This window comes from Phyllobates terribilis, unplaced genomic scaffold (assembly GCF_046119375.1).
Source record: "Phyllobates terribilis strain yellow unplaced genomic scaffold, ASM4611937v1 Scaffold_5__5_contigs__length_657084704, whole genome shotgun sequence".
NCBI classification, from domain to species: domain Eukaryota; kingdom Metazoa; phylum Chordata; class Amphibia; order Anura; family Dendrobatidae; genus Phyllobates; species Phyllobates terribilis.
In genome coordinates, this window is record NW_027362765.1 from 521,776,774 (window position 1) to 521,790,562 (window position 13,789).

Sequence of the window (13,789 nt, forward strand, 5' to 3'; positions counted from 1 at the left end):
CGGTCCTAAAAGACAAGCGGCATGTCAGTGTCCATAGGTGATCCGCAGCCTCAGATGCACACATAGTGGACATGGGATTTCTAGAGATCCCATCCACAATATTGTAATATCTGGACGCTGTGGGTTTGACGCTGCATAAACACTCAGCTTCAAACCTGCCACTCCTGACCGTGGCCACGTACCCAAACTCACCCTGCTGCATGTCAATTTCTGTATCAGACACGCAAGTCTCCGCTGCAAATTATTGTCCCTCGGCGATCCGGGTAACTTCTACAGCAGTGAATCTGATGTAGAAGACAGCAATGTATACTGACAGGAGTGACTCCTGTCAGTGTACATGCTTCAAAAGTAGTGAGGTCACTGGGGTTCATCAGCTGAAAATCAGCTGATCAGCCCCGGTGACCTCAGCATCAGTACTTGTGGGAACATTCTTCAGAATGTTCCCACGCAGCACCGTGCAGGTCCTGGCAGTGCAGCGATGTACACTGCTGTGTACCGTCGGCCGCCGGGAGGATGACATCGCGAGGACCGAGGACCAGGAGGACACCGAGGGGCCCCGGACAGGTGAGTATAGTGTTTTTTTGTTTTTTTTTTTACTTTTTTTCCCACCACGCGCAGTCCTGGCTCTGTTGAGGAGACTACTGCTCCACTCACCCTTGCCGCTCTTGCTGTTATCAGCGGGAGCGGCGGTCGGATGAGGGGAGTAGTAGTCCTCCCCAGCCGACCCGGGTACCACTCGCAGCGTTTCCACGGCCCATTGACTTTAATTGAACCGCAGCAAATCTGCAGATATAAATATACCTGTGGATTTGCTGTGGTTCAATTAAAGTCAATGGGCGGGAAACGCTGCGGGAATGCTGCATACAATGGACATGCTGCATTTTAAAACGCAATGGCAATCCTGAGCGGAAATTTCCACATCATGTGCACAGCACATCAGGATTGCCATTGCAATAGCTGTCAGATCGATTACCAAGCGTTTTTGATGCGTTTCCGAGCCAAAAAAACGCCGCGAAAATGCATGAAAAACGCTACGTGTGCACTGAAGGTGACTGTGATGTACAATTACTGGAGTTTGCATTAAAGGGTTCTTTGATGAAAACACGTTATCACCGATCCATAGGTTAGGTAGGTGATGACTTATTGATCAGTGGAATCAGAGCATTGGAAACCGCACAAATCAGAAGAATGGGGAACTTTTATCCCTGACCGGGCACTTGTATCCTCATTCATCCTCTTTGGGAGCTTCCAGAAAAATCCAAGTGCAGCCACTGAGGGAATGAATGGATCAGTGGTTGAGTCATACATGATGCTCCATACTAATGGAGATAAAATCTCCACATTCTACAGATCGACTGGGTCCCAGCAGTCAGACCCCCACCAATCAATAACTTATCACTTATCCTTTGGCCATGTTCAAACGTTCAATATTTGGTCAGTATTTTATCTCAGTATTTGTAAGCCAAAACCAGGAGTGCAACAATCAGAGGAAAAGTAGATAATAGAAACCCTGTCACCACTTCTGCATTTATCACCCACTCCTGGTTTTGGCTTACAAAGACTGATAGTGTGAATGTGGCCTTAGGCTAGGTGATTACATGTTTTCACCGTAGAACACCGGTAAGTGCATATTTGCTACTGTGTAATAATCACAGAACGGGGGGGAGAGGAGTTAAACATCTAAGTATTTAACCTCTACTGGAAATCAAGAATCTTCCCCTTATTGATATCAGAGAAAACAAGTGACCTCCATACACAACACAATCCCACAATCCACTATACTAAGATCAATAATACCACATACAAGGAACCACATACAGACTTCATATTATCACCACACAGTAACCACATAATACCAGATACAAGGGATAAATACCATCACACCATGACCAGATCACATATTATCACCACAGAGTGACTGAATAAGACCACATATAAGGAACAAATACTACCTCTCCATCACCGGATCACATATTACCACCACATAGTCACCAAATAATACAAGGAACAAATATCACCACACCATGACCAGATCACATATTACCACCACATAGTGACCAAATACAACAATACTGATCATTACACAGGGGCTCTGTATATAGTATACAGTGTATAGCGTCAGTGTACATACAGTACATTGATCACCAATGACATTATGCACAGGAGCTCTGTATATAGTGTCAGTGTACAGGTAATATAGTGATCAACAGTGCAATTATACACAGGAGCTCTGTACATAGTATATAGTGTATAGTGTCAGTGTACAGATAACACACTGACTCACCAGTGACATCTGTAGTTGAAGTCCTTCATCTTCGCTTTTCTTCTTCATCCAGTACAGACCACCCTCACTTCTTCTAGCCAGGACTCTGCTGAAAATATAACACGGTTATCTGTAGCTGATCACTTCTACAACACATTCCCCACATTTTTCCCTGACTTCTACACTACGTCAAATGAAAAAAAAAAGTGACATAGTACCGCCCTGTACAGTAACAGGATCCCCCTTTTGTTACCCCCCACCATGGAAGACAGTATCCTCAAAAGTAAATTAAGTTACAGCAATAATAATGTTCCCTGATTGGCCCATACAGTAATTATGTCACCCCTTTATGTAATAAGGTCCCAGATCCTCGCCCTATTTATTTAGTGTCCCCATCCCAGGCTCCTATGTTGTCCCCATCTATGTCCACTTTAATAATGTCCCCATCCTGGGCCCCTTCCAGTAAAAATGTCCCCATTCTGGGCTCCTTCCAGTAATAATGGCCATACGTAGTCTTCCATACAGAATAATGGCCCCATATAGTCCTCCATACAGTATAATGGGCCCCACATAGTCCTCCATACAGTATAATGGGCCCCACATAGTCCTCCATACAGTATAATGGGCCCCACATAGTCCCCCATACAGAAAAATGGGCCCCACATAGTCCTTCATGCAGTATAATGGGCACCACATAGTCCTCCATACAGTATAATGGGCCCCACATAGTCCTCCATACAGTGTAATGGCCCCACATAGTTCTCCATACAGTATAATGGCCCCCACATAGTTCTCCATACAGTATAATGGCCCCCACATAGTTCTCCATACAGTATAATGGCCCCCACATAGTCCTCCATACAGTATAGTGGGCCCCACATAGTCCTCCATACAGTGTAATGGGGCCCACATAGTACTCCATACAGTATAATGGCCCCACATAGTCATTACTGTATAATGGGCCCCACATAGTCCTTCATACAGATTTATTGACCCCACATAGTCCTCCATACAGTATAATGGTTCCTACATAGTCCTCCATACAGAATTATGGGCCCCACATAGTCCACCATACTGTATAATGGGCCCCACATAGTCCTTCATACAGTAAATTAGGCACCACATAGTCCTCCATACAGTATAGTGGGCACCACATAGTCCTTCATACAGAATAATGGGTCCCACATAGTCCTCCATAGAGTATAATGGCCCCCACATAGTCATCCATACAGAATTATGGGCACCACAAAGTCCTCCATACAGTGAAATGGGCCCTACATAGTCCTCTATACAGAAAAATGACCCCACATAGTCCTCCATACAGAATAATGAGCCCCACAAAGTCCTCTCTACAGAATAATAGCCCCACATAGTCCTCCATACAGTGTAATGGGCTCCATATAGTCCTCCACACAGTATTATGGACCCATAGATTGCTCCATACTGTATTATGGCCCCTTAGATTGCTCCATGCAGTATAATGGGCCCCATAGATTGCTCCATGCTGCATAATGGCCCCATAGATTGCTCCATGCTGCATAATGGCCCCATAGATTGCTCCATATTGTATAATAGCCCCTAGATTGCTCCATACTGTAATGGCCCCATAGATTGCTCCATGCTGCATAATGGCCCCATAGATTGCTCCATGCTGCATAATGGCCCCATAGATTGCTCCATATTGTATAATAACCCCTAGATTGCTCCATACTGTAATGGCCCCATAGATTGCTCCATACATGAATTGCCTCATAGATTGCTCCATGCAACATAATGGCCTCATAGATTGCTCCATGCTGCATAATGGCCCCATAGATTGCTCCATACTGTAATGGCCCCATAGATTGTTCTATACTGTAATGGCCCCATAGATTGCTCCATACTGTAATGGCCCCATAGATTGCTCCATACTGTAATGGCCCCATATATTGCTCCATGCTGCATAATGGCCCCATAGATTGCTCCATACTGTATAATGGCTCCATAGATAGCTCCATGCTGCATAATGGCCCCACATGATGCTGTAAACTCTATAATGGCCCCATATATAACTCCATACTGTATAATGGCTCCATATAGTGCTCCATACTGTATAATGGCCCCATATATTGCTCCATACTGTATAATGGCTCCATAGATTGCTCCATGCTGCATAATGGCCCCATATAGTGCTCCATACTGTATAATGGCCCCATATATTGCTCCATACTGTATAATGGCTCCATAGATTGTTCCATACTGTATAATGGCCCCAAAGATTGCTCCATGCTGTAATGGCCCCATAGATTGCTCCATGCTGTAATGGCCCCATAGATTACCCCATACTGTATAATGGCCCCATAGATTGTTCCATGCTGTAATGGCCTCATATATTGCTCCATGCTGTAATGGCCCCATAGATTGCTCCATACTGTAATGGCCTCATATATTGCTCCATGCTGTAATGGCCCCATAGATTGCTCCATACTGTATAATGGCCCCATAGATTGCTCCATACTGTAATGGCCGCATAGATTGACCCATGCTGTAATGGCCCTATAGATTGCTCCATAAGTAAAATGGCCCCATAGATTACCCCATACTGTATAATGGCCCCATAGATTGTTCCATACTGTAATGGCCCCATAGATTGCTCCATGCTGTAATGGCCCTATAGATTGCTCCATAAGTATAATGGCCCCATAGATTACCCCATACTATATAATGGCCCCATAGATTGCTCCATAAGTATAATGGCAATCTATGGGGCCATTATACAGTATGGAGCAATCTATAGGGCCATTACAGCATGGAGCAATCTATAGGGCCATTACAGCATGGAGCAATCTATGGGGCCATTAAACTTATGGAGCAATCTATAGGGCCATTATACTTATGGAGCAATCTATAGGGCCATTACAGCATTGAGCAATCTATGGGGCCATTATACAGTATGGAGCAATCTATGGGGCCATTACAGCATGGAGCAATCTATGGGGCCATTATACTTATGGAGCAATCTATAGGGCCATTACAGCATGGAACAATCTATAGGGCCATTGTAACGGGTCTGGGAGGCGGAACCTCTGAGCAACTATACAAGGGGGCGGTCCTTGTAAGGAAGCGGGTGGCTCCCAGGGTAGACGGGCAGGTAGTCACGGCAAGTGACAGGGACAGTCTCTGGGTAGAAGGGCAGGTAGTCACGGCAAGTGACAGGGACAGTCTCTGGGTAGAAGGACGGGTACTCACGGCAAGTGACAGGGACAGTCTCAGGGTAGAAGGACAGCAGGCAGGTGGCTGGTGAGCGGGCGAGAGTCTTTGGACAGGCAGGTGGTCACGGCAAGTGACGGCAGAGCCTTCAGGTAGGCTAGCAGGCAGGTAGCAGGTGAGTGCTCCCAGGTGAGCAGGCAAGAGTCTCTGGACAGGCAGGTGGTCACGGCAAGTGACGGCGGAGCCTCCAGGTAGGCTAGCAGGCAGGTAGCAGGTGAGCGCTCCCAGGTGAGCAGGCAAGAGTCTCTGGACAGGCAGGTGGTCACGGCAAGTGACGGCGGAGCCTCCAGGTAGGCTAGCAGGCAGGTAGCAGATGAGCGCTCCCAGGTGAGCGGGCAGGCTGGTCCATAGACAGACTGACAGGTGTCGGAAGGCAGACCGTCGGACCGCAGGCTTGCAAGCAGGTAAACGGATATCAGGCAGGTATCAAGCAGGAATCTGACAGGTGACTGGCAGGTAACTGGTAACGGGACCTGAGGGCTGAAGCAGAGTGAAGGCTTTGCAACAACATTGCTCGGGCACCTCCATTTTGGAGGAGGTGCCTTATATATGGTGAGGTCCTCCGGCCATTGGCCGGGGACTCCTTAGGACGGCGCGCGCAGCCCCTTTAAGAGAGGGGGAGCGCGCGCGCGCCCTAAGCGCAGTGGCCGGGAAGCAGCGCACGCTGCCAGCAGAGAGGGAGGAGGACGCCGGGCACGGAGTGGAGAGGTGAGGGGAACAGCGTCCCTGCCTAGCAGGAGGCAGGGACGCCGACGCTACAGTACCCCCCCCTTTAGCCCCCCCCTCCTTTTTTAGGCCAGACAGAAATTTATCAAGGATGAGAGGGGCATGGATGTTCTCCCGGGGCTCCCAAGTTCTCTCCTCAGGACCAAACCCCTTCCAATCTACCAGAAAAAAGGTTTTTCCTCTTACCCTTTTGGTGGCCAGAATGTTCTCTACCTCAAACTCGTTTTCAGCGGAAACCGGAGCAGGAGGCGTACCTGTAGTCTTGGAAAAAGAGTTAAGTACCACGAGTTTGAGGAGAGATACATGGAAGGAGTTAGGGATCCGCAAGTTGGCCGGGAGTTTCAATTTATAGGCCACTGGGTTGATTTGTTTGATAACTTCCAGTGGGCCGATGAACCGAGGCCCTAACTTGTAGGAAGGAATCTTGAGCCGGACATACTTGGGCGAGAGCCAGACTTTATCTCCAGGACCGAATTGTGGAGGATCCAGGCGTTTCTTGTCAGCGTGTTTTTTCATCCGCTCGGACGACAGAAGGAGTGCGGATCGGGTACTCTCCCAAATGGAGGAAAATTTGCTAACGAGAGATTCCGCAGCCGGATTGTCCACCGAGGTGGAGACGGGAAATGGGATCCGAGGATGCTGACCGAAGACTACAAAAAACGGGGACTTGGAGGAAGATTCGCTCTCGTGATTATTGTAAGAGAATTCGGCCCATGGCAGGAGATCCACCCAGTCTGAATGGTGGGCATTAACGAAGTGCCGGAGGTAACTGGTCAGGATCTGATTGATCCGCTCCACTTGACCATTGGACTGTGGGTGGTATGCGGAGGAGAAGTCCAGGGTGACGTCTAGCAGCTTGCATGTGGCTCTCCAGAAGCGTGAGGTGAACTGGACCCCACGATCCGACACGATGTGGAGGGGCAGGCCATGGAGACGGAAGATGTGGCGGATAAAGTCTTTAGCCAGCTCGGGTGCAGACGGGAGGCCTGGCAGGGGAATGAAATGAGCCATTTTGGAAAAACGGTCAGCGACCACCCAAATGACCGTACAACCGGCAGAGACGGGGAGATCAGTTATAAAGTCCATAGCTATATGCTGCCAGGTGGCAGCAGGTACTGTAAGAGGAAGGAGGCGACCGGCTGGCAGGTGTCTCGGAACCTTGTTGCGGGCGCAGGACACACAGGCAGAAACAAAGTCTATTACGTCCTTGTGCAGGGTAGGCCACCAGTAGTGCCGGGTGATAAGCTGGAGGGTCTTTTTCTGACCGGAGTGGCCAGCAAGCTTAGACGAGTGACCCCAGTGTAGGATCTTCTCCCGATCAGGTACCGTTACGAACGTCTTACCAGGAGGGAGACGATTTAGACTCACGGGGGCCACCTGCATTACTCTGGCGGGATCGATGATGTGTTTAGGTTCCTCCTCAAGACCAGACACCAGGAAGGATCGGGACAAGGCATCAGCTTTGATGTTTTTGTCAGCCGGGCGAAAATGAAGAACAAAATCAAAGCGAGCAAAAAACAAGGACCACCGGGCTTGGCGCGGGTTAAGTCTCTGGGCACTCTGGAGGTAAGCCAAGTTCTTGTGGTCCGTGTAAATTATTACCGGGTGAAGAGCCCCCTCAAGCAGGTAACGCCACTCCTCCAATGCCAGTTTAATGGCCAATAACTCTCGGTCTCCTATAGAATAGTTGCGCTCGGAAGAGGAGAAGAGTTTGGAGAAGAAGCCGCAAGTTACCATTCTCCCGGAAGACGATTTTTGGGTAAGTACCGCTCTGGCTCCAGAAGAGGAGGCGTCAACTTCCAGGAAGAATTGCTTATTGCCGTCCGGGCGATGCAGCACCGGGGCGGAAGAGAAAGCCTGTTTTAAGGAAAGAAAGGCTTCCTCTGCTTCGGGCGGCCATTCTCTGGGATTAGTGCCCTTACGGGTGAGCGCAGAGATAGGGGCAGTCCGGGAAGAGAAGTGCGGTATGAAGAGGCGGTAGTAGTTGGCGAAGCCCAGGAACCGCTGAATAGCCTTCAACCCCTCTGGTCGAGGCCACTTCTCGATGGCAGACAGTTTCTCAGGATCCATTCGTAGGCCGGTCTGAGAAATTATGTAGCCCAAAAACGGAAGCGAGGTCTGCTCAAAGAGGCACTTCTCATATTTAGCGTAGAGGTGGTTCTGCCTGAGCCTGAGCAGAACCTGACGAACATCCCTCCAGTGTGTGGGGAGATCCGGAGAGAAGACCAAGATGTCGTCCAGGTACACCACTACGCAGGAGTAGAGAAGGTTCCGGAAGATGTCATTGACCAACTCTTGAAAGACGGCAGGAGCGTTACAGAGACCGAAGGGCATTACCAGGTATTCATAGTGGCCGTCCCGGGTGTTGAATGCCGTCTTCCATTCATCCCCCTGACGGATACGGACGAGGTTATACGCCCCACGGAGGTCCAGCTTGGTGAAGATTCTAGCCCCCCTCAGACGGTCAAATAATTCCGGAATGAGCGGAAGGGGGTATTTATTCTTCACCGTGATCTGGTTAAGGCCTCTATAGTCTATACAGGGACGGAGTGAGCCGTCCTTCTTTTTGACGAAGAAGAAGCCTGCTCCCGCCGGGGAAGTAGATTTCCGGATGAACCCCCGGGCCAGATTCTCCTCAATATATTCTGACATGGATCGGGTCTCAGCAGCGGACAAAGGGTAAATGCGCCCACGGGGAGGAGTAGCGCTGGGCATCAGGTCGATTGGGCAGTCGTATGGTCTATGAGGGGGTAATGTCTCTGCCTCCTTTTTATTAAAGACGTCTGCATACGACCAATAAGGAGCCGGAAGACCAGGTAGATTGGCTGGAGTAGGAGAAGGACGGACAGGATGGACGGGAACTAAACAAGTCTTAAGGCAGTCCTGTCCCCAGCGAAGGACTTCTCCGGTCTGCCAATCAAGCACGGGTGCATGTCTCTGAAGCCAAGGTAGGCCTAGTAAGAGGGCGTGAGAGAGTCCAGGCAGAACATGAAAGAAGATGCTCTCAGAGTGCAGCATTCCCACCTGCAGGGTTATGGATTCGGTGAAGAGTTGGATGGGATGTGGTAAGAGACCCCCATCCACGGCAGCAACAGATAAGGGTACAGCTAGAGGTTTGGTGGGAATGCGGTATTTCTCTACCAGAGACTGAGAAATGAGATTTCCGGCAGCTCCAGAGTCAAGTTGGGCTAGTTCAAAATAACGGTTCTCCCCGCAGATGATAGAGACCGACAGCAACAGAGATGGAGAGGGTTTACTCTTGTCTAGGACGACCTCTCTGAGCGATCCTAGACACAGGCGTTTCCCGACCTCTCCGGGCAGCAATGGATCCAGTGCTCCTTACTGCCACAGTAGAAGCAGCTCCCCTCGGCACGGCGTAACTCTTGACGGGTTTTGACCATCTTGGTCTGGTCGACCTGCATAGGCTCGGGTGAGTGCGTCTGGGGAGTAGCGGGAGAAGTGACAGATTTCTGAAAGGTAGGGGCTAGACGTGGAAACCTCCTCTCACGGGTGACCTCTTTGGCGCGTTCCTGGAACCGGATGTCAATCCGGGTGGCAAGAGTTATTAAGTCGTCGAGTGTGGTAGGTATGTCCCGACCGGCGAGTTCATCTTTAATACGGCCGGACAGACCCTCCCAAAAGACAGACACCAGGGCGTCGTTATCCCAGGCCAGCTCCGAAGCAAGGGTACGGAACCGTATGGCATATTGGCCCACGATGAGATTTCCTTGATGGAGGCGTAGCAGAGATGATGCGGATGAGGTCTTCCGTCCGGGTTCGTCGAAGACTTTCCGGAAAGCCGTGAGAAAGGCTGGCAGGTTGGACACCAGGGGGTCTCCTCTCTCCCATAGAGGATTTAGCCAAGCCAGTGCCTCCCCCGTGAGATGGGACATGATGAAGGCTACTTTGGCCCGGTCGGAGATAAACTGGTGGGACAGGAGTTCAAAGTGCAGGGTGCACTGGTTTATGAAGCCCCGAGCTTGAGCGGGGTCGCCTCCGAAGCGAGGAGGTGCAGAAAGCCGGGGTCCGGGGCAGGATGCCATGGTATTGGTGGGCAGCGGCGCTGCCGGGCTGCGAGTCATGACACTAGCGGTGGTTGCTGGTGGAGCAGTCAGAGTGTCCAGGCGAGAGTTGACATTCCGCAGATGACTCAGGATGGATTCCTGTTGGGACCTCTGACGGGACAGTTCATGACATAGGTCCGAGAGCGAGGGAGCTTGGGTGCCACCGGGTTCCATGGCCCAAGCAAACTGTAACGGGTCTGGGAGGCGGAACCTCTGAGCAACTATACAAGGGGGCGGCCCTTGTAAGGAAGCGGGTGGCTCCCAGGGAAGACGGGCAGGTAGTCACGGCAAGTGACAGGGACAGTCTCTGGGTAGAAGGGCAGGTAGTCACGGCAAGTGACAGGGACAGTCTCTGGGTAGAAGGACGGGTACTCATGGCAAGTGACAGGGACAGTCTCTGGGTAGAAGGACAGCAGGCAGGTGGCTGGTGAGCGGGCGAGAGTCTTTGGACAGGCAGGTGGTCACGGCAAGTGACGGCAGAGCCTCCAGGTAGGCTAGCAGGCAGGTAGCAGGTGAGTGCTCCCAGGTGAGCAGGCAAGAGTCTCTGGACAGGCAGGTGGTCACGGCAAGTGACGGCAGAGCCTCCAGGTAGGCTAGCAGGCAGGTAGCAGGTGAGCGCTCCCAGGCGAGCAGGCAAGAGTCTCTGGACAGGCAGGTGGTCACGGCAAGTGACGGCGGAGCCTCCAGGTAGGCTAGCAGGCAGGTAGCAGGTGAGCGCTCCCAGGTGAGCAGGCAAGAGTCTCTGGACAGGCAGGTGGTCACGGCAAGTGACGGCGGAGCCTCCAGGTAGGCTAGCAGGCAGGTAGCAGGTGAGCGCTCCCAGGTGAGCAGGCAAGGGTCTCTGGACAGGCAGGTGGTCACGGCAAGTGACGGCGGAGCCTCCAGGTAGGCTAGCAGGCAGGTAGCAGATGAGCGCTCCCAGGTGAGCGGGCAGGCTGGTCCATAGACAGACTGACAGGTGTCGGAAGGCAGACCGTCGGACCGCAGGCTTGCAAGCAGGTAAACGGATATCAGGCAGGTATCAAGCAGGAATCTGACAGGTGACTGGCAGGTAACTGGTAACGGGACCTGAGGGCTGAAGCAGAGTGAAGGCTTTGCAACAACATTGCTCGGGCACCTCCATTTTGGAGGAGGTGCCTTATATATGGTGAGGTCCTCCGGCCATTGGCCGGGGACTCCTTAGAACGGCGCGCGCGGCCCCTTTAAAAGAGGGGGAGCGCGCGCGCCCTAAGCACAGTGGCCGGGTAGCAGCGCGCGCTGCCAGCAGAGCGGGAGGAGGACGCCGGGCACGGAGTGGAGAGGTGGGGGGAACAGCGTCCCTGCCTAGCAGGAGGCAGGGACGCCGACGCTACAGCCATTATACAGTATGGAGCAATCTATGGAGCCATTATACAGTATGGGGCAATATATGGGGCCATTATATAGTATGGAGCAATCTATGGGGTCATTACAGTATGGAGCAATATATGGGGCCATTATACAGTATGAAGCAATCTATGGGGCCATTATACAGTATGGAGCAATCTATGGGACCATTATACAGTGTGGAGCAATATATGGGGCCATTATACAGTATGGAGAAATCTATGGAGCCATTATACAGTATGGAGCAATATATGGGGCCATTTTACAGTATGGAACAATATATTGGCCCATTATGCAGCATGGAGCAACATATGGGGTCATTATGCAGCATGGAACAATTTATGGAGCCATTATACAGTATGGAGATAAATATGGGGCCATTATACAGTTTGCAGCATCATGTGGGGCCATTATGCAGCATGGAGCAATCTATGGGGCCATTATACTTATGGAGCAATCTATAGGGCCATTACAGTATGGAGCAGTCTATGGGGCCATTATACAGTATGGAGCAATCTATGGGGCCATTATACAGTATGGAGCAATGTATGGGGCCATTATACAGTATGGAGCAATCTATGGGGCCATTACAGTATGGAGCAATATATGGGGCCATTATACAGTATGAAGCAATCTATGAGGCCATTATACAGTATGGAGAAATCTATGGGGCCATTATACAGTATGGAGCAATATATGGGGCCATTATACAGTTTGGAGAAATCTATGGAGCCATTATACAGTATGGAGCAATATATGGGGCCATTTTACAGTATGGAACAATATATTGGCCCATTATGCAGCATGGAGCAACATATGGGGTCATTATGCAGCATGGAACAATTTATGGAGCCATTATACAATATGGAGTTAAATATGGGGCCATTATACAGTTTGCAGCATCATGTGGGGCCATTATGCAGCATGGAGCAATCTATGGGGCCATTACAGTATGGAACAATCTATGGGGCCATTACAGCATGGAGAAATCTATGGGGCCATTACAGCATGGAGCAATCTATGGGGCAATTATACTTATGGAGCAATCTATAGGGTCATTACAGCATGGAGCAATCTATGGGGCCATTATACTTATGGAGCAATCTATAGGGCCATTACAGCATGGAGCAATCTATAGGGCCATTACAGCATGGAGTAATCTATGGGGCCATAACAGCATGGAGCAATCTATGGGGCCATTATACAGTATGGAGCAATCTATGGGGCCATTATGCAGCATGGAACAATCTATGGGGCCATTATACAGTATGGAGCAATCTATGGGGCCATTATACAGTATGGAGCTATCTATGGGGCCATTACAGCATGGAGCAATCTATGGGGCCATTACAGCATGGAACAATCTATGGGGCCATTATACAGTATGGAGCAATCTATGGGGCCATTATACAGTATGGACCAATCTATGGGGCCATTATGCAGCATGGAGCAATATATGGGGCCATTTTACAGTATGGAACAATATATTGGGCCATTATGCAGCATGGAGCAACATATGGGGCCATTATACAGTATGGAGCAATCTATGGAGCCATTATACAGTATGGGGCAATATATGGGACCATTATACAGTATGGAGCAATCTATGGGGCCATTATGCAGCATGGAGCAATCTATGGAGCCATTATACCGTATGGGGCCATTATACAGTATGGAGCACTATATGGGGCCATTATGCAGCATGGAGCAATGTATGGAGCCACTATACAGTATGGAGCAATATATGGGGCCATTATACAGTATGGAACAATATATGGTGCCATTATGCAGCATGGAGCAATCTATGGAGCCATTATACAGTATGGAGTTATATATAGGGCCATTATACAGTTTGCAGCATCATGTGGGGCCATTATGCAGCATGGAGCAATCTATGGGGCCATTACAGTATGAAGCAATCTATGGGGCCATTACAGTATGGAACAATCTATGGTGTCATTATGCAGCATGGAGCAATATATGGGGCCATTATAGTATGGAGCAATCTAGGGGGCCATTATACAGTAGGGAGCAATCTATGGGGCCATTGTGCAGCATGGAGCAATCTATGAGGCCATTATATTGCATGGAACAATCTATGAGGCAATTAATGTATGGAGCA